This window comes from Salmo salar, chromosome ssa11, assembly GCF_905237065.1.
Source record: "Salmo salar chromosome ssa11, Ssal_v3.1, whole genome shotgun sequence".
In the NCBI taxonomy this organism is placed as follows: domain Eukaryota; kingdom Metazoa; phylum Chordata; class Actinopteri; order Salmoniformes; family Salmonidae; genus Salmo; species Salmo salar.
This window is the reverse complement of record NC_059452.1, coordinates 61956017-61976878: the sequence shown is the minus strand read 5'-3', so window position 1 is coordinate 61976878 and position 20862 is coordinate 61956017. Positions and strand designations below refer to the sequence as shown.

At 41.0% G+C, this 20862-nt stretch overlaps 1 long non-coding RNA gene across 1 annotated transcript; it reads right to left on the bottom strand.

Moving 5' to 3' along the window:
• Positions 1-5919: 5919 nt before the first annotated feature.
• Positions 5920-7244, bottom strand: LOC106563007 (uncharacterized). The gene is made up of 3 exons (XR_001319157.2): positions 6948-7244; positions 6638-6715; positions 5920-6122 (listed from the first exon to the last, which is right to left on the bottom strand). It is a non-coding gene; the product is annotated as an uncharacterized lncRNA (long non-coding RNA).
• Positions 7245-20862: the final 13618 nt, after the last annotated feature.

The following is a 20862-nucleotide window of genomic DNA, read 5'->3' as shown; positions in this document are numbered from 1 at the left end:
TGGAGCAGCAGCATGACCAGGTGGACTGGGGACAGCAAGGAGTCATCAGGCCAGGTTGTCATGAGGCATGGTCCTAGATATTGGAGGCTGAGACCGGAGCAGTCGGGAGACACTGTGGTCCTGTCCAACAATAACCCCGAACAGGGCCAAACAGGCAGGATATAACCCCACCCACTTTGCCAAAGCACAGCCCCACACCACTAGAGGGATATCTTCAACCACCAACCTACTAGCCTGAGACAAGGCCGAGTATAGCCCACGAAGATCTCCCCTACGGCACGAACCCGAGGGGGCGCCAACCCCGACAGGAATATCATGTCAGTGACTGAACCCACTCAAGTGACGCATGGAAGAGCACCAGTAAGCCAGTGACTCATCCCCCTTAATAGGGTTAGAGGCATAGAATCCCAGTGGAGAGAGGGAACCGGCCAGGCAGAGACAGCAAGGGTGGTTCGTTGCTCCAGTGCCTTTCCGTTCACCTTCACACCCCTGGGCCAGACTACACTCAATCATAGGACCTACTGAAGTCATGAGTCTTCAATAAAGACTTAAAGGTCGAGACTGAGTCTGCATCTCTCACATGGATAGGCAGACCATTCCATAAAAATGAAGCTCTATAGGAGAAAGCCCTGCCTCCAGCTGTTTGCTTAGAAATTCTAGGGACAGTAAGGAGGCCTGCGTCTTGTGACCGTAGTGTACGTGTAGGTATGTACGGCAGGACCAAATTGGAAAAGATAAGAAAGAAATAACAAAACTGTTTCAGTTTACTCTAAGAAGACAGTTGGCACTTGGAATATATTGTTGTTTGCTATGACAATGACTATATTCTGACAAATTCCCCATGTAATCAGTCTTCCTTGTTACATTTCTTGCCGAAACAGTAATTAATAGATTATATGGCAGAAAGCAAACATAAATGCTGGCTGTCAATAGTGTTGGCTTAGCACCATAATTTTTTGTTTTACCTTAATTTAACTAGGCAAGTCAGTTAAGAACAAATTCTTATTTTCAATGATGGCCTAGGAACAGTGGGTTAAATGCCTTGTTCAGAGGCAGAACGACAGATTTGTACCTTGTCAGCTCGGGCATTCAAACTTGCAACCTTTCGTTACTAGCCCAATGCTCTAACCACCAGGCTACCCTGCCGCCCCACATCATTGGAGGAATCAGACTCATCACTTGGGTCAAGAAACAGTCTCCAATCCTTATCTTCAAGACACCCCTCCATTTGTTCAGCCTCATCCAAGTTCTCTAGTGGCCGAGAAAGGAATATTAGAAAACAATACTGTATTGGAAGCACCTTAACACCGTATTGGTAAGAACGTATAGGGTATTTGAGTTAGATCTAAACCAAGAGGTTTAGATCTATGACAACCAAAAACATGACTAAAGATAAAACACTAGTTCTACTAGTAATGTAACATGACTTATGATTGGTGAAAATTCTGCATGCAATGGAGTTTAGACAGATGTTAATGTCCCCTTAGACCACATTATTTCTCATGAGACTGCAGACTGTGCTTAAAACCTCTTAAGAATCCGCCCCTTTTTTTAAATTTTCACCTAAAATGACATACCCAAATCTAACTGACTATAGCTCAGGACCTGAAACAAGGATATGCATATTCTTGATTCCATTTGAAAGGAAACACTTTGAAGTTTGTGGAAATGTGAAATTAATGTAGGAGAATATAACACAATAGATCTGGTAAAAGATAATACAAAGCAAAAAACAACAATTATTTTTTATCATCTTTGAAATGCAATAGAAAGGCCATAATGTATTATTCTAGCACCGGCGAAATTTAGATTTTGGCCACTAGATGGCAGCAGTGTATGTGCAAAGTTTTAGACTCATCCAATTAACCATTGCATGTCTGTTCAAAATGTTGTATCAAATGTGCCTAATTGGTTTATTAATAACTTTTCATGTTCCAAATTGTGCACTCTCCTCAAACAATAGCATGTTATTCTTTCACTGTAATAGCTACTGTAAATTGGACAGTGCAGTTAGATTAACAAGAATTTAAGCTTTCTGCCAATATCAGATATGTCTATGTCTTGGGAAATGTTCTTTTTACTTACCACCTCATGCTAATCGCATTAGCCTACATTAGTTCAACCGTTCCGCAGGGAACCCACCGATCCTGTAGAGATTTTAAAAATGTAACTATATGTAATCTAAAATATAATATTCTGAGTTGCAGTCACTTTTGAGGACCCAAGCTTAAGTACACAGTAGAAATATGCTAAAAATATGAAATATTTTTACGTATTTCCGATTCAACAAAACTGTATGAATAAGACTTGAAATGATTTACATGCTTTCTAAAAAATGTAACTGCATTTAATCTAGAATGTAATCTACGTTATCCCCGAAAGTAATAATTTATCATGAGAGGATCATAAATAATAACAAGTAATGCTGCATACTCCAAGAAAGGTTACAATCTCACCATTCTGGTATATATTTTTATAAAATGCTGAGGTGTAGTCACTGTTGAGGACACAAACTCAAGTACACAGTACAAATATGATAAAAATATGAAATATTTTATGACGTATTTCCTATTCAACAAAACTGTATGAATAAGGTTTGAAATGACTTATAGTATAATCAAATGATAAAAACCATAAACCAAAAACCATAAGACTTCACCTTCCTTATACTGTAACTGAAAATGCATCTGCATGTTTAGTTTTAGAGAAAATGTACATGTTTTCTAAAGGTCTCTGTTGATCAAAACATCTGCCCCCACTGCTGTGAAGATCACACAGAGCCCTAGCTTGGATTCCTGAACTTGTTAGGAACTCGCCTTTCATCTCATATTAATCTTGACAAACAGGAAGTATTTTTTGTTTAAAATCAAATTATTTGATATTAATGGTTATAAATTGATCTCAATGTGCTACCGTGGTGAAACCACTCTCTCCTGCTGCGCTACGATGTAAGGATAAGAGACAAGTGCATTGTCAGTGGCTGTGACACAGGATTCAGCCAGGCACAAAACATATACTACTGTGTCTGTGGGAACCAGGGCTATCGCTCAATGCCATGACTATGAAAATGATATATTCTGAATCAGGGGAGGATGGAGAAAAATCCACAGCTTTTTTTCTGCTTAAAGATTTTTTTTAATTCTCTGGCATTCAATCTTCAATAGCTCTCAAACAAAGTGTGCCATGACAATGAAAATGATATATTCTGAATAATGGGAGGATGGAGAAAAATCCACAGTTTTTCTGTTTGTTGAATTATATATGATTTTATCCTGCAATGATTCGGGATATAAACTCAGCAAAAAAAGAAACGTCCCTTTTTCAGGACCCTGTCTTTCAAAGATAATTCGTAAAAATCCAAATAACTTCACAGATCTTCATTGTAAAGGGTTTAAACACAGTTTAAATGAACCATAAACAATTAATGAACATGCACCTGTGGAACGGTCGTTAAGACACTAACAGCTTACAGACGGTAGGAAATTAAGGTCACAGTTATGAAAACATAAGACACTAAATAGGTATTTCTACTGACTCTGAAAAACACCAGAATAAAGATGCCCAGGGTCCCTGCTCATCTGCGTGAACGTGCCTTAGGCATGCTGCAAGGAGGCATGAGGACTGCAGATGTGGCCAGGGCAATAAATTGCAATGTCCGTACTGTGAGACGCCTAAGACAGCGCTACAGGGAAACAGGACGGACTGCTGATCGTCTTCGCAGTGGCAGACCACGTGTAACAACACTTGCACAGGATCGGTAAATCCGAATATTACACCTGCGGGACAGGTACAGGATAGCAACAATAACTGCCCGAGTTACACCAAGAACGCACAATCCCTCCATCAGTGCTCAGACTTTCCACAATAGGCTGAGAGAGGCTGGACTGAGGGCTTGTAGGCCTGTTGTAAGGCAGGTCAGCACCAGCAACAATGTCGCCTATGGGCACATCACCGGCAACAATGTCGCCTATGGGCACAAACCCACCGTCGCTGAACCAGACAGGACTGGCAAAAAGTGCTCTTCACTGACGAGTCGTAGTTTTGTCTCACCAGGGGTGATGGTCGGATTCACGTTTATCGTCGAAAGAATGAGCGTTACACTGAGGCCTGTACTCTGGAGTGGGATCGATGTGGAGGTGGAGGGTCCGTCATGGTCTGGGGCGGTGTGTCACAGCATCATTGGACTGCGCTTGTTGTCATTGCAGGCAATCTCAACGCTGCGTGTTACAGGGAAGACATCCTCCTCCCTCATGTGGTACCCTTCCTGCAGGCTCATCCTGACATGACCCTTCAGCATAACAATGCCACCAGCCATACTGCTCGTTCTATGCGTGATTTCCTGCAAGACAGGAATATCAGTGTTCTGCCATGGCCAGGGAAGAGCCAGGATCTCAATACCATTGAGCACATCTGGAACCTGTTGAATCGGAGGGTCAGGGCTAGGGCCATTCCCCACCCAGAAATGTCTGGGAACTTGCAGGTGTGTTGGTGGACGAGTGGGGTAACATCTCACAGCAAGAACTGGCAAATCTGGTGCAGTCCATGAGGAGGAGATGCACTGCAGTACTTAATGCAGCTGGTGGCCACACCAGATACTGACTGTTACTTTTGATTTTGACACCCCCTTTGTTCATGGACACATTCTTCCATTTCTGTTACTCACATGTCTGTGGAACTTGTTCAGTTTATGTCTCAGTTGTTGAATCTTGTTATGTTCATACAAATATTTACACATGTTAAGTTTGCTGAAAATAAATGCAGTTGACATAGTAATGAACATTTAGGGGTTGGGAGTTGGGACAAGACAGACAGACAGGCAGGCAGCGTTCCTCAGCCAGTCGAAATCATGAATCACCTGGCATAATTTTAAATGGATATATACAAAGAAATGCAAATTGAAAAAAGGTCAAACGAAACAAAGTGCAGCTAGTTTGCAGTCTTTACATCTTCAGTGTTTGAAGTGATTGTGTTAACAGTGTTGTTGGCTAGCTCCTCTGAACAACAGTGTGAGAGAGCACATTTTCTATGCCATTAGCTCACTGTTATGGATATATCCAAATACATTTTACTAGAAAACAGATTAAACAAATGCAAATGCAGCTACTGTTGTTATTCTTTTTGGGGATGTGACTAAGTTAGTTGTAGTTGTCTAGCTAGCAAGCAAGGGATAAGAACGTTGCCAGCCAGTATGGTAATTGAACATTTAGAACGAACTTAGATACAGAACAAAAAGACTGAACAACTGGGTCACGTCTCTAGCAACCAAACCGATAGAACGAACGACCAGCCAGCTTGGGTAGCAACCCTAGATTTGTGTCAGGACTGTATCTTGTCAAAGGATGAAATAGTATGAATAAGTTAACATTTAATTAAAATATGTCAATCAGTATTTGAATATGTTGGTAATCCATACCAATATATCCTCCAAACACCGGCTTATCGAGCATTATCACTTAATTGCATCATTCACCAAGAGAATCTGTGTTCCAAGATCAAGCCCTTGGTGCTGTTTAGCAAGATATGGAATTATTCCGTTTGTGGGCAATTAGATATTCAATAGACACAAGTGGCACATATGAAAATCATAACTGGCAGATCGTTAGAAATGTTAGGGTAAATTGGCACTCCACACAAAAACGGTTGCCAACCCCTGAGGTAGACAGTGATTGGGAGTTAAGGAGCAGAGGTAGGCCAAATCAACTGTTGTCACTGTAAATGGAACTTATTGATCTGTATTTGTATTTAAGTTTTGTATTTATCAGTACAACTTTATCTGCCTTTATCTGTATAACTTTCCATGCATCATTGTTCTGTTGTCTACTGTAACAAAGTTAAAAGCAAACTTTAATTTATACCTCTTGATTAATTCATAATTTGAAAAAATCCATAATGATAACAGTTGAAACACCACCAACCGTATTGAGCAAAAATTATGAGTTTTAATCTGGTACGTTTGGACAAGTAACAACACAAACAATAACAGTCTTATTTCTCAGCTGTCATTTAACTAACTAATTACTATAGACCAAGAAAGTCTTCAGGTAAATTGTATGTTGCAATCGGAATACTGGATGTTGTTGACAACGTAGGCACGGATGTTGTCAGTGCCAACACAGGTGTACCTGAAAGACAAATACATGCACCAATACATTAGTAATAATAGCCATTATTATAGCCTAAAGTTTGGGAAAGTTCTCAAAGGAAAACCTGTATCATATTGGATGTTTTTGGAAATATTACACACTGCTGTGTTTCCAGATGTAACAAAATATTTTACTGGTGTATGTGCAAAGCATATAATTTTTTTTTTATACATTATCTTAGCTAACACGTTTCATGTCAAAATGCACATAACTGTGTTCCTTCATGCCCCTCACACAGACCTAGAAACTCTCAACCCAGCATGACATAGAGATATTGTCCTGTTAAATGATGAGAAATCAGCTAGTTAGGCTTCCTCTTAAATTTGAGCGCTACAGGGTAGGGTTGAGAAGGAAGTGAAAATTATAAGGGCCCATATTTAGGAAGTTACAAAGAGGTGGGACATGATCCTTGATCAACACTCTAAGACACTTTACGAATATGGGCCCAGGACATGAATTGACACTGGTTTTATTCGGTGACAATGTTTACTCACTCTCTTTGGCTATGGATCAGAGTTTTCCCAACTCTGCAAAGCTCTCTGATGGCTCGCTCCCCTTTTGCGACCTCTCCCCTGGTTGAAAGAAAATGATGCAATATCAGAGTCTAGATTAGAAAGTATAACAATAGTTATGGACTTGCAAACAGAAGTCATCATACTTTCCATACTGTCCGTAACATTGTAATGTTAGGTTAGAGCAAGGCATATTGTCTTTGAGGTCAGATACATGCTGCTAGCTAGGAGTCCAATTAATGTTCAACATAGCGTGGACTAGTTTGATATCAAATTATGTAGTTATACTGACCATTTGAATGTGATGTGAACCTCCATTAAAGCGACCCACGTTAACACAACAATGAGAATTGGGTTCTTGGTCCGTCCCATTTTCTTGACTACTAGTGGAACTAGCTGGTAAATCAAGTGCTTGGCAAACCCATTCGGGAGAAGAACGAAAAACATCTTCTCCCCCGAGAAAAGCCTTCAATGCAGTTATCTGCTGTTCTTTCAATTAAGTTATGCCCTTCAGTTCTGACATGATACTGCTACAGCAGCGGTTAACAGCAACCTCCAGTCGTTGTTATGATTTTTGATTTTCGTTGTCATCAACAATTTAACCACCCCTACAGATTATCAGAGGATGCTGATTGGTCTGGCCATACGGTGGACGGAAGGGAGGGTCTCAAACGGTTTGAGTCTGGTCGTGGCCAGATTATATCCATGTAGCGAAACAGATAGTAAACCTGCCGAGATCAGTATGGCTCGTATGAGGCTAGCAAAACGCTGTCTCAGGCGCCGTTCTATTGGGTTGAGATCTGGTGACTGAGACACACACCCTTTAAAGCCCCTATGCTCCTTTCAGACCCCTCTTTCAAAGTCACCGAAATCTCTTCTTTTAACCATAGCAGCCAAAATAATGGGCAACTGGGCATTTTTAAACATGACCCTAAGCATGATGGGATATTAATTGCTTAATTATCTCAGGAACCACATCTGTGTGGAAGCACCTGCTTTCAATATACCTTGTATCCCTCATTTACTCTGTGTTTCCTGTATTTTGACAGTTACCTGTAAATTTGAGTGATGGGATAGATGCAGAAGCCCAGAGCCAGTGGGAGATACTTGGGAATGATAAAGCAACATCAAATGCATGGAGTAGCGTGGGAAGTATACCAACCATATCATGACAAGAAGATGATAAGAGGCTACAAACATGCATGTGCGATGAGTTATTGTTTCTATATGCTTAAACATTTGTGTATTATTTATATGCTTTGGAAAGAAGAAATATTTAAAATGTAGTTTGATTCTCTCAGACCATTGAACTTCTATTTGGATGAATGAAAATGAGAATGGACTGTTATTATTTGAAGTGTTAGTTTGATTATGTGATTGAGCTGGCATAGTATTTGACATGTCATTGGATTACTGTATTAGGAGGAGCACTTGTGAGATAAATCCACAAGGTGTCGCCCAATACAAATGATTGACTCTTCATAGAGCTAAACCTGAGTTAGTTTATGAACTAGTAATTGGTCTGCATAAATGTTTGGATTAAGCTATGGAATGAAATGTCTTTATTTTTATTGGCACAATAAAACAAAGGTTAAATTGAGGGAAAATAATTTAAACACGAGAATAAGAAAATAAAGGGTACTCACCCGTAACCAAGTGAGTATAGGCAGTGGTGGAAAAAGTAACCAATTTTCATACTTAAAGGTAAATACACCAAAATGACTCAAGTAAAAGTGAAAGTCGCCCAGTAAAATACTACTTGAGTAAAAGCCTAAAAGTATTTGGTTTTAAATATACTTAAGTGTGAAAAGCACATGTAATTGCTAAAATATACTTAAGTATCAAAAGGAAAACTATACAAGTTTTATTCCTTATATAAAGCAAACCAGACAGCAAATCATTTTATTTAACGATAGCCAGGGGCATGCCCCAACACTCAAACATAATTTACAAACGAAGCATGTGCTTATTGAGTCCACCAGATCAGAGGCTGTAGGGACGACCAGGGTTGTTCTTTTGATAAGTGTGTGAATTAGACAATTTTCCTGTCCTGATAAGCATTCAAAATGTAACAAGTACTTTTGGATGTCAGGGAAAATGTATGAAGTAAAAAGTACATCATTTTCTTTAGGAATGTAGTGAAGTAAAAGTAAAAGTTGCTAAAAATATAAATAGTCAAGTAAAGTACAGATACCCAAAAAAACTACTTACATTTACATTTTAGTAATTTAGCAGACGCTCTTATCCAGAGATAAGTAGGGTAAAACTAACCTGTCTCACGACGGTCTAAACCCAGCTCACGTTCCCTATTAGTGGGTGAACCATCCAACGCTTGGTGAATTCTGCTTCACAATGATAGGAAGAGCCGACATCGAAGGATCAATAAGCGACATCGCTATGAACGCTTGGCCGCCACAAGCCAGTGAATTCATTTCATACATTTATTTTATTTCTATTATAATTTTTTTTTATTCCGAACTGGTCCCCCGTGGGAATTGAACCCACAACCCTGGCGTTGCAAACACCATGCTCTACCAACTGAGCCACACAGGACCACTTAAGTAGTACATTCAAGTATTTTTACTTAAATACTTTACACTACTGAGTGTTGGCCTATGTCACAATCGTCATGTACAGCCTATTTGATCTAGGGACAGCCAACACAGCAGTTGTTTGATGCATGGCAATTTAAAGTAGTTCTAATTATGCACTGTTGTTCAGCTCTCTTATGTTTGAATTCGACAAAAGGCAGATTAAGAATCATATGTGCTAGTTTATTTTTGGTTAATAAGCCTTTAAAAATAATGCATAACCAAACAACCACTGAGACTGGTGGTCATTAAGCAGCACTCTCGCAGACAGTCAAAATGTTCTGTAGTTATTACACGCCTCGGCAGGTGTTGTGATGTACGGCCTTGGCACTGGCTTTAGTTGGGCCACAAGAAGGAGCATCTATATAAACAACCACGTTTTAAATTAACACCCCAAAATGTTAATGTAATCTCCTGTCCTAGTTAGGAAATGCACATTTAAATTCCACCTCTGAAGAATGACTAAGGCTAATTATACATATTCATGAATTGGGAGTGGGAATTTCCACGTGGAGCTGATAAACATCAACAAATATGGTCAGAGTAGCTAGCACGCTAACCTTATCTAGCCAGCTAGCTATCTTGCTAACCTTATCTAGCTAGCTAATCTTATCTGTTGTCGTTTTTTTGTTTTTTATTAGACCCTATTCAAAATATCAGCCAGCTGGCTCTATGGCTGATTCTGGAGCTGAAGTATTGATTCAGGGAAGGCTTCGCAACCGATGGAAACCACTGGCCTATGTTTGACTTCGCCATCTATTGTTATCTCCAAAGTTTTGGCATCCTCCAGAAATTGCGGCCACGAATCCGCCATAGAAATGCTTAAAAAGAATAAGATGAAGCTCTGGTAATATGGATAACTGAAAGATGGCTGATGTGGGTCTTTCCATGATACCGGTACGATTTGAGAGTCCCTCTTACCTTTTTAAGTATATTTTAAGTATTGGGTCACCTAAATCTAATTTTAAAAACGGTTTTATATATATTGAAATGTCCTCTGTAATAAAGTGTAAGAATCATTACATTAATTTCATCTTTAATATCAGAAAATATATTTTATCTGACACAAAGCATTTTGTCATGTCATCTGTGGCCTTCACTGAATTTGTATTTAGGATATGACTAATAAAATTAGCTGATAATCGATTGATTTTGGCATTGATGTAAACATGTATTTGTGCTCTTTTGTTCAGAATGTATTTTTTGCAAATAAATACATGATTATTGATTAAAATCATAATATTTAGTTGCGTACCTCAGTCTACCCTCAACCACATTGTGCCAACCAATCTCCCCCCCATAAAAATAGTGAACTTATCCTTATGTGACATCATCAACTGGAAAGTGACATCATACAAGTCTTCTGAACTATATGGTGCAAAGACAAGGAAGTTATCACATTCTTTTATATCTATATTTCATAGATTTTTATTTTTAGGTTGGCTTCGTCGAGCTTAACAACTCAACTCTGTTACATGAAATAAAGATAGAAAACTATTACTTTCTTTCCTATTGCAAAGATATATGCAATTTCTTAATTTCATGCAGCAGTGGCCATTTTCAGCCAAATAACTCAACCCGGTCTCACACAACCCCGTTACATGGTATGATCATGACAGGGGTGTGAGACTGTAAAAGGGTTGAGTTTGTCACTTTGTTTGTGAAGTTAATAATTAATTTGAATATATTGGATATTGTTTGTCTTCATTCTTATAACCACATGCATAAGTTGACTGTAATGTTGTCCATGTTAAAGATCGGCTTTAGGCAAAAAAGCAAAAATAACAGCTTTAAACTGTATAACTGATCAATGCACCATCATACCAGGTAATTTAATGAAAAAAAATGGATGAATAAGATACTTAGCTACAGAAGTGCCATTTCTTACTGATCTCTACAGCTTCCGTCCAAAACCAAATCCAGTGAAATGACATCAACACATACTGGAGGAGTTACTGGCTAGCTACAGTTGCCAGCTTAGCTAATGAACTAGCTATGTTGGACACGGCACGCATGATCAGAATGACACATCGATGAACCACCAAAGGCACACCCCATTTCGGGTTTGAAAATTGAGAAAGAGGTGGAGTTGGACCGTTTTTTTGTGCTCAAAGTCGACCTTTAAGAATTTATACAGTAGTCTATAGGCCATGTGTATAGGCCTATTAGAGTGAAGTCACTGAAGAGAGCATTCTATTCTTGTCAATCAAATTTCTGCTTAGATCTAAATTAAATTGCCCTGAAAATCTTTATATATGTGGATATGCCATCTGATATATGGTGATGTCAGTTGCATGTGCTCAACACAGAAGTAACTCAACTGCAAGTGCTTCAACTCAGAGCATTTCAGTTTCAACAAGAAGGTGCCAACTGTTGCACCCATAGCCAGCCAGTGGGGCGGATGGTAGCCCTGTGGTTAATTAAGAGTGTTGGGCCAGTAATCGAAAGGCCGCTGGTTCAAATACCCAAGCCGATTAGGTGAAAAATCTGTCGATGTGGCCTTGAGCAAGGCACTTAACCCCAATTGCTCCTGTAAGTCACTCTGGATAAGAGCTTCTGCTAAACAATGTAAATATAAGGAAATCCATTGGTGAAGTCCAGGGCTGCTTGGGCAGTGGTATAGGCTCAGATACAATGAAGACCTACGTGGAGTGTATAAAACTTTTGGAAAACCTCTCTTAGATTACATTAGTTGCACCCCTTTTTGCCCTCAAAACAGCCTCAATTCATCAGGGCATGGACTCTACAAGGTGTCAAAAGTGTTCCACAGGGATGCTGTCCCATGTTGACTCCAACATAGCCGTGGGAGGTAGGGGTGCTAAGGGTGCTGTAGCAACCCCTGAAAAATCAGGAATAAAAAAAACAAATAAGAAAAAAATAAAAGCATTTTTTGTGTCCACACACACAAACAAACACACCCCAAAGCCTCAGCCTGCCAATAGGAAGTGTATCTAGCGGGAACCCAACCTGTTATTTTTCAACAGGCAGGGCCAGGTCTCTGGCCAAGGGCCAAGTCTTTCCATACATCCAGCTGTGAGGAGTGTAGAGGATGGTCGCAATGACAGTTCTGTAGTAACAGTGATTCTGGGAGCTTACATACCCCTGAAAAAGTTCAGGGGGTATTATGATTCTGATGACCTGTTCAATGTTATTGTCTGCTAAGTTTTTGTTTGTTACATTTTTTACTGTAGTTGGGTTAATACAACTCAGTTTAATTCAAATGTATATAAATTGTCCTCATTACATGGTTATATCTATGAAATACAATGTTTATAGAACATCTTGGAGTGAATGAGAATAAACAAAAAACAATTTATAAGGAAGCCGTATTTGTCCCTTCAACAGCGTTACCATCTTCTTCCCCGTTATCCTAGTCTCAACCATGTTACATGGCAATTTTTGTGATAAAATGTTGTACATTTTATGAAATATGAATTTTATGTTTGCTGAACTCAGTCTGAAATATTTAGAGCAATCATGAGAATATTGATTTGTTGAAATTCTGAAGTGAAACCATACTTTTTAACAAAAACAATGAGGCTGCTGAGACACAGTGTCACGCTTGTCGTTGGAAATGAAGGACCAAAACGCAGCAGGTATGTGTATGCTCATCTTGCTTTTTAATAAATACAAAATGAACACCAAAATAACAAAGAACGAACGATCGACAAAAAACAGTCTGGTAAGGCACAAGGCTAAACACAGAATAATCACCCACAAATAACAAACACACCCTAATATATGGGACTCTCAATCAAAGGCAGATAGAGAACACCTGCCTTCAACTGAGAGTCCCAACCCCAATTAACCAAACATAGAAACAGACATACTAGACTAAACATAGAATACATGGAAACCAAACAGTGCCCAAAAACCCCGGAATACTAAATCAAATGCCCCTTCAACAAACACACCACCCCGAACCACATAAAACGAATACCCTCTGCCACGTCCTGACCAAACTACAATACTAATTAACCTTTATACTGGCCAGGACGTGAAACACAGTGCCAATTTCAGGCTTTAATATAGCAAAAGTGTGAGACTTTATATAAATGTTATATTTGCAATTATTGAATTAGTTTGAGGGCCATTAGATTAATAGGGAAATGTTGATTTTATTACAAGTATATTTTATAATCATATTCAGACAAATTCTATGTTGTCTATAACAGGGTTGAAGACAAATGGGAAGACGGGGGAAGCAGGTTTGCAAAATGCTATCATATCATGCAATTATACCAAATATAAAATGGTATAACTCAACCCGGTCTCACACAACCCCGTTACATGGTATGATCATGACAGGGGTGTGAGACTGTAAAAGGGTTGAGTTTGTTGTTGAGTTTGTTGAGGGTTGAGTCCTATATCTCTGACCAAAATACAGACAACCTAAAAAATAAATGAAAATTGACAAATTATCAAATGGATTATGAAAATTTTCTGGTAGAAAAAAACTAAAGTGGAGGTGCAAAAACGTAAGCTTGCACCCCCTATTTTCATTTTCTCAATGGCTCAGGTAGCCAAGTGGACACAAGGCTGTTTAACTTCACAGTTGTTTCTGATTTGTAAACAATGCCATGCTGGTGGGTGGTAACATAAAAATAAAACCCAGACCTGAAATTAAATGTAGACTGAAAATGATTAGTATGTCAAATCATAGTAAAAGACACCTCATTCACACAGATTTGCACACTCCAAATATATCATACTAAAACAAGGATATATTGACTTAAATCATTGTAAAACATCATGGGTAAGCTCTGGCCATCGTCTTGCAGCTCTAAAAACTGGATTTCTACTGGTGTTGGCGTATAAACGCACGACAGGGTTACACATCGGACCTGCTATTCATTCCAGCTGAACACCACATGGTGCTAAAAGGTAGGCCTTTAACCCGTTATAGTGAGGTCCCTTCCCATACCTACCTGCCTACCTTGCCATAGATTCTATGTTTTCATTGTTAAATGATGCTGATATCGCTGTTTTGATTGTTGAGTGAAACTAGAGTTTACCACACGCAGGTAATTGTCTCTTTCCAGATGTTGTTCCTGATGTTGAGTGAGCCACACTGTGCATAACACCACTCACAAGAAAGAGAACAGCAACCTCACTGTTGGCCTCCCAATTAAATTTTCTTCATCACCATCTCACTCACTTCTATTGAAGCAGTTCTCTGTTGGCATGTGAAACAACAAACTCAGTTTTTTTGCACCGGTAAATTAATAATATAGATATAATAACATACAAAATGTGACATTATAGCCTATTCATTGCTATAAGTACCTCAAATAAACATCCCATAAGAAAAACATTGCTTTTGGATAAGACTGTTTGCTAATAACTAAAATGTGAATGTAATAACTGTAACATGCATGTCGGCTAGGGCTAGGCTACTGAAAGGTTTTCCGTCCAGTAGGCCTAATGCCTGAGTCAGAGCAGTCATAAAACAAATTGGCCTTAAGCTTCTATCATAGTCTAAAACGTGTACACATATGCACAGCAGTGTTCTAGAATAATGGACCATTGGCTTTAATACTTTTCGAATTCTTAGCCTGTCAACACATTCAAATGAATAGAGGACATCATTTGAGTCAATTGGAGGTGTACCTGTGGATGTATTTCAAGGACTACCTTCAAACTCAGTGCCTCTTTGCATGACATCATGGGGAAATCAAAAGAAATCAGCCAAGACCTCAGAAAAACAAATGTAGACCTCCACAAGTCTGGTTCATCCTTAGGAGCAATTTCCAAACACCTGAAGGTACCACGTTCATCTGTACAAACAATAGTATGCAAGTATAAACACCATGGGACCACGCAGCCGTCATACCGCTCAGGAAGGAGACGCGTTCTGTCTCCTAGAGACGAACGTACTTTGGTGCAAAAAGTGCAAATGAATCCCAGAACAACAGCAAAGGACCTTGTGAAGATGCTGGGGGAAACAGGTACAAAAGTATCTATATCCACAGTAAAAACGAGTCCTATATCGACATAACCTCAAAGGCTGCTCAGCAAGGAAGAAGCCACTGCTCCAAAATCGCCATAAAAAAGGCAGACTACGGTTTACAACTGCACATGGGGACAAAGATCATACTTTTTGGAGAAATGTCCTCTGGTCTGATGAAACAAAAATATAACTCACCATCCATTATGTTCGGGGGAAAAAGGGGGAGGCTTGCAAGCCGAAGAACACCATCCCAACCGTGAAACACGGGAGTGGCAGCATCATGTTGTGGGGGTGCTTTGCTACAGGAGGGACTGATGCACTTCACAAAATAGATGGCATCATGAGGGAGGAAAATGTTGTGGATATATTGAAGCAACATCTCAAGACATCAGGCAGGAAGTTAAAGCTTGGTCGCAAATGGGTCTTCCAAATGGACAATGACCGCAAGCATACTTCCAAAGTTGTGGCAAAATGGCTTAAGGATAACAAAGTCAAGGTATTGGAGTGGCCATCACAAAGCCCTGACCTCAATCCTATAGAACATTTGTGGGAAGAACTGAAAACGCATGTGCGAGCAAGGAGGCCTACAAACCTGACTCAGTTACACCAGCTCTGTCAGGAGGAATGGGCCAAAACTCACCCAAATTATTGTGGCAAGCTTGTGGAAGGCTACCCGAAACGTTTGACCCAACTATTTAAAGGCAATGCTACCAAATACTAATTGAGTGTATGTAAACTTCTGACCCACTGAGAATGTGATGAAAGAAATAAAAGCTGAAATAAATCATTCTCTACTATTATTCTAACATTTCACATTCTTAAAATAGAGTGGTGATCCTAACTGACCTAAGACAGGGAATTTTTACTAGGATTATATGTCAGGAATTGTGAAAAACTGAGTTTTAATGCATTTGGCTAAGGTGTATGTAAACTTCCGACTTCAACTGTATATCAGGCCAGTGTTTAAATACTAAATTGTAATTATTTCGCCACTATGGCCTATTTATTGCCTTACCTCCCTAATCTTACTTCATTTGCACACACTGTATATAGACCTTTCTATTGTGTTATTGACTGTACGTTTGTTTATTCCATGTGTAACTCTGTGCTGTTTGTGTTGCACTGCTTTGCTTTGCTTTGCTTTATCTTGGCCAGGTCGCAGTTGTAAATGAGAACTTGTTCTCAACTGGCCTACCTGGTTAAATAAAGGTGAAATAAATAAAAAAAACTTCTGTTAGATATTTGGGGGAGGACTCTCTGTTGTTCCATGTAGCTAATCTGTTCTTCAATGCCTTTGTATGGGCTAATAGCGGTAAGGCCAAAAATAATTGTTCATCAAATAATTTTTTTCATATTTTTGGGGATACCTCAAGGGGTCTTTCTAAAATTCGAAATCAAATAGCTAAATAGTCCTTGGTATGATCTTCTTATAACAATTCCATATAGCTTACTAGAACCTCCCCGGCTTAGACAGAGCTTTGACTGTTATGGGTTAAAGAGGGATTTCTCCTCTGCCACGGTACATTGTCATTAGTATATAACAACATTACGTCTGTCATAAACATCAACATTATCCAAACCACAAGCTACAGTAGACCGAGCGTATATTCATGTCACTGGTAGAATTGGGAAGTTTTGACTTCCTGTATACTTGTCTGCTCATAGTGAACCACAAAGTCCAGCATTCATAGTGAATGCAGATACCGCACTGCTAGGTAGATGGGGCGTGCCCACAAATTTGGTTGATGGCATTGTTTACTTCAAAGAACCAACGGACAGTAATCTCAGAACTTCACTAGGTACATTTTTTGGTTAAATGTTTGTTGTTTCACTAATGTTTGTTTTGTCTGGCAGTGCTGATTACAAACAAGCGCAAACATGTGTAATCTTTCCCCAGTTCTACCTACCAGAGACTTACCCCGATGCTGCCAGTGGTTTGCGGCAATCAACAAGTATGCTTACGGTGAACAAAGATTATCAGAGGGATTTTCAGGCTGAATGAATCCATTTAGATGACAGCTGAGAAGTGATGCGATACTATAGTTTTCTCCCTTCACAACAAAACAGAAGATTCTTGATTTGAGGTAATGTAACATTAGCTGGACTAGGTAAATTAGCTAGCTAACGTTTCAGTCCTGTATTGAACTCTGAAAGCCATCAGCGAAATCATATAGCTAGCTATCTTTTGGATACACACTGTCAATCAATTTCACCTATGCCATGGTAGTCACTGCTAGACTGGTTGCTACTTTCAGCAGAGTAAACATGTTTATTTGTTCTATCTTCGACTAAGGTCAGCTCACGTAAGCCAGCTAATGTTAGCAAATAAGAGCAACTCAATCTGGTAGCCATCTATTCCACCTTTGTCTGGAAAACACTCTGTTACTAAAAATCGAATCGTCGATATAGATAACTCACTCTCGGTGTGTTGGTATAATAATGATGAATATGTATAAATTGTCTATGGTTGGTTAGTTGGTTCTCAGCTGGCTAGCAATCTTGCTGCCAATTTAATTACGCTAACTAGCTAACAGCAAGCAGGCAATATGAAATGTCCATGCTAGGTGTGCTAAACTAGTCAGTCTAGAGTTCAATACAATTAGTGGGATGGTTAAACTGTGTATTGTTGTGTGTTTTTGTTTTTGTTGTAGGTGGTACATGATTCCACCAGCATGTATTTCCAACTCCTATCTTTGGCAAAACTATTTACAAGTTGATGGCTAAGATAGCACAACTTACAGTAAGCATGGCATCAACATGTATTGGATAGTGATTGTATGGATCTCTGTTTGTGTTATGAGATTACAGTTGGTTAGATGTAGACTGAGGACCACAGAGTACCTTCCAGACCATGTAATCAATTTAGTCTACCCCTTTTCTCTTTGTAAAACTCAGGCTATCTTGAGTCCAAAGCGGCGGGATTTTGGGAACACGAGCATGAGGGAGGAGACAAACCTTACGGTTATGGAACACAACAAGTTTGTGGGACAAAATGAGCAAGGGCCACTGAAAGGTATAAAATCAAGACTACAACAGTAATGACACAACCACCTCATTCTTCTCTCTGCAGATTCTCAAAACACAATACAAAGAGACATCTACAAACTCCCTTGCTACAATTAACAAGAATGATCTGCCAAAGTCAATGGGCTGGGGGAGGTTTATAGATAGGGGCTTGAGATGAGGTAGGGGGTTTTGGTTGTGCTCAGAGACAGAAAATGTATTGCTGTGTATGAGAACGATCATTGAAAAGGTGCCATTTCTCCTCAGCTCCCATACACAACAATACCTACTGTATAAGAACTGCCCTTTTCACACCTTCTGTAGCCCTCCAGTCCATTCACTTTGTTGACTGATCTTGTCACACCCTAATCTGTTTCACCTGTCTTAGTTTGGCTCCACCCACCACCAGGTATCTCCCCTCATTATCACGTGTATTTATACCTGTGTTCTCTGTGTCTGTTGCCAGTTTGTTTTGTTTGTCAAGCCTACCAGTGTTTTTCCCTTTGCTCCTGTCTTTTCTACAGTTCCTGTTTTCTAGTTTTCCCGGTTTTGACCATTCTGCCTGCTGTCCTGTACTTTGTCCCACCACACTGGATTATTGACCTCTGCCTGACCTGACCCTGAGACTGCCTGCTGTTCTGTACCTTTTGGACTCTGATCTGGATTACTGACCTCTGCCTGCCATGAACCTGTTGTTTTGCCTTCCCCTGTTCTAGTAATAAACTTTTGTTACTTCAACCTAAAATGTGATAGTACGAACTGGCCCTGACTGACCCAGCACTCAGACCAGCTCCACAATGCTGGGTCCCTGCAAGGAGCTACCAGTGGACAACACAAGGAGTTACTGCAATGTCTTATGGAGGGACTCTATACCCTGGCAGAATGACATGACCAGGCCTTCGAGACTTTGCTGGAGCAATACCGCAGATTCCCTACTGGGCAGCGGGTCACAACCATAATCTCCCAGCCTACCCCAGTGTCCTGAGAACCCCGCCTACCTCCTCTGGAGTGCTACGCTGGAGATTACGGAACTTGCTAGGCTTTTCTCTCCTAGTGCTCCCTCATTTTCGAGCTGCAGCCTTCTTCGTTCCCCTCGAACCGCTCGAGTATAGTGTACATCATAACGCTGATGTCCGGGAGGGCACTCGTCTGGGCTATGGCGGTGTGGGAGCAACAGTCTGCCTCAGCCTAGAGGAGTTTGTGGCAGAAGTTCAGAAGGTGTTTGATTCTCCATTGTCCGGGAGCAAGGCTGCTCGTAAGCTGCTCCAGCTACGTCAAGACTCCCGTAGTGTGGCAGACTACACGGTGGATTTTCGCACGTTGGCGGCTGAGAGTGCCTGGAACCCAGAAGTATTGTTCGATGTGTTCCTTCACGGATTATCGGAGGTGGTGAAAAATGAGCTTGCAGCCCGGGAGCTGCCTATGGACCTTGACTCCCTCATAGCCTTGACCATCCGGATTGATGGGCGGCATCGAGAACGTAGGAGAGAGAGAGAGAATCTGTGCCCCATCGCCCTCGTTAACCCTCGATTCCCACCTCGCCTCCGAAGAATCCTGGAGACCCCCGTGAGCTGTAGCATTCCCAGTCGAAACCCGGGGGGGGCAGATAACCGGATGTTTGTGCCTGACGATGTCTGCTCCTCGGTCCTGGAGTGGGAACATTCCTCCAGGCTCCCATCCACCCAGGCTCCCATCGGACCCTGACCTTTTTGCAACAACGTTTTTGGTGGCCTACCATGGCCATGGTCCTAGACGTCTCCGCCTCTGTCACCGTTCTGTGCACAGAACAAGACTCCTCAGCAAGCTCCGGCTGGTCTTCTTCAACCACTGCCTGTCCCTCAGCGTCCCTGGTCTCAGATATCCCTGGACTTTGTCACGGGTCTTCCCCTTTCTGATGGCAACACCGCAATCCTGACAGTAGTGGACCGGTTTTCCAAATTCGCCCACTTCTTTCCTCTCCCCAAGCTACCCTCTACCAAAGAGATGGCCCAGCTCATGGTGCAGCACATCTTCCGGATCCATGGACTGCCGGTGGACATGGTCTCAGACCGGCTCTGGGAGGCATTCTGCACGCTCATTGGGACGTCGGCCAGCCTGTCCTCCGGGTTCCACCCCCAATCCAATGGCCAGTCAGAGCAAGCAAACTAAGACCTGGAAATAACTCTTCGCTGCCTGGTCTCCTACAACCCCACCACCTGGAACCAGCAACAAGTGTGGGTTGAATATGCCCGCAACACCCTTCCTTGCTCTGCCACGGGTCTCTCGCCCTTTGAGAATTCCCTGGGGTATCAGCCCCTGCTCTTCCCTGAGCAAGAGGTCGACATACCTTCGGCCCAGATGTTTGTCCGCCGCTGTCGTCGTACCTGGAAGAGAACCCGGTCAGCCCTTCTCAAGACCACCTCCAAGTATTGATGACAAGCGGACCTCCCCCGGACCCCGGCATCGTCTCGGGTAGAAGGTATGGCTGTCCACCCGATAGCTGCCCTTCCGGGTAGAGTCCCGCAAACTTTCCCTCTGGTTTATCGGCTCTTTCCCCATCGCCAGTGTCATTAGCCCCTATGCTGTTCGTCTTCTGTTGCCCCGTACCCTCCATATACATCTCACTTTTCATGTGTCTAAAATCCAACCGATGTCTCAAAGCCCTTTGTCTCCTTTTGTTACTT